The sequence below is a fragment of the Zingiber officinale genome, chromosome 8A (genome assembly GCF_018446385.1).
Source record: "Zingiber officinale cultivar Zhangliang chromosome 8A, Zo_v1.1, whole genome shotgun sequence".
Taxonomy (NCBI): domain Eukaryota; kingdom Viridiplantae; phylum Streptophyta; class Magnoliopsida; order Zingiberales; family Zingiberaceae; genus Zingiber; species Zingiber officinale.
Window position 1 is genome coordinate 90,179,808 of NC_056000.1, and position 1,711 is coordinate 90,181,518.

Below are 1,711 nucleotides of genomic sequence, written 5' to 3' on the forward strand. Positions count from 1 at the left end.
CGAAGAGAAGAAGAGCTAGTGAATGGTTGTCTGTTTGTCGATTGAAGTCTCGTTCAACCATAGAAATGCCGAACACTATTACTGCTCAAAACCATGATGCATTTCAGAATGACGAAGTAGAGAGACATTCGGTTGATTCACAAATCCAATCTACATCACAATTACTTGTAGATGGTAATGCCACTGACGAGGAGATAGATGATGGAGAGAAATCCAGCAGTGAGGATTTTGTTGAACTAACAGAGTCTAGCGACGACGACCTACAAACTGTTAATGTTGAGTAGAAATGCTTCCAGAGTCTAACATTGATTAAATTTTAGCATTATTATTCATCTAGTAAGTTATGCTTTAATCATGTTTTGTTGCTTATTTATCATGTTATTAAAGATTTATTATGATGTGTGCTAATATGGTTTTTGTAGATATAAGGTATCATGGCAGATCTTCCAGCACCACTCTGTGGATCCACCGTACTTAGGGTTGTTGGAGAGTCGTAAGTATTTTTTTTATTATTAGTAATTCAAGTTCTTTATTTATAACATATATCTTATGTCTTAATATTGCTTATATATAGGTTTACTCCCGACGGCCATCGAGTATCCACCTATATCACACGAAAATTTAAGGAAAGAGTCTGCATATCTGGGACTACATGGAGACATGTAGATGCTGGAACTAAGGATTTCTATTATCAAGAATTTGTGGTAAGTAAATTGAATATGTACATTATATTTATCCTTTAATATTCTAAAATTTTATTTTTAAATTGCAGAAAAAATATACATGGGAGGAGGGATACGAGGTAGAATTTGCAAAAACTTGGAATATTTATTGTGCCAAGTTGTACAAAGACCTATTATACTATGTGAGAAAGGATGGCACACGGCCTGCTTATGTATCCGAGGAGATTTGGAGTGCATGGACGACCACTTGGTCTGCAGAAAGATGGCAAACAAATGCTCTAAAAGCTCGAGCGAATAGGAATACAGAGTCAAGTGGTCCGAGTACTGGATCTGCTCGACATACATCAGGATCTCGTTCCATTGTTGAGCACGCTATGGATCTGGTGATTTTAATTTAAAGTTATATAAATTAAATTTTTATTTATTAATGAACTTGTATAATTTTAGTCAAATTTGTTTGTGCATGCAGGAGCGTTCTTTAGAAAGACAACCCACTTGCTTGGAGATCTTTCTCAAAACTCACAAGAGAAAGGATGGCACATATATTGATGATCGATCAAAGAACATTGGGGTTTGAATTAATTTATATTTAATCTTTAATAATGATTAATTAGCTTTACTAATTGTGTATAATATATAAATTGTATATTTTTTCTACACAGGAGGAAATGACAAGCAGGGTTGCTCAGGCATCTCAGCCACCAGTAGAGGGAGGGGAGTCACAGGATCTATCCACCCAGGATATAAATGAAATTTATTATGATGTTGTGGGTGGAAGGACAAAGAACTCCTCCCTCTACGACCTTGGCTGACTCCTAGGGGTCGTGCGAGTTCCTCTTCTTCTTCTTCTGAGGTGGAGTCATTAAGAAAAGAAAACCAAGACTTGAAGACTCAGATGACTACCATGGATCAGAAGTGGGAGAAGAAGTGGGCTGCACAGGAGCAGACATTGGCCCAGATGCAAGCAATCATTGCACGATGGGACCCATCACAGCAGCCCCAGTCAGAGGAGACCCCAGACCCATCAG

The 1,711-nt window shown here is 37.6% G+C and overlaps 1 long non-coding RNA gene across 1 annotated transcript; it reads left to right on the forward strand.

Moving 5' to 3' along the window:
* Positions 1 to 451: 451 nt before the first annotated feature.
* On the forward strand, positions 452 to 796 carry LOC122009306. The gene is made up of 3 exons (XR_006119524.1): positions 452 to 493; positions 575 to 704; positions 773 to 796. It is a non-coding gene; the product is annotated as an uncharacterized LOC122009306 (long non-coding RNA).
* Positions 797 to 1,711: the final 915 nt, after the last annotated feature.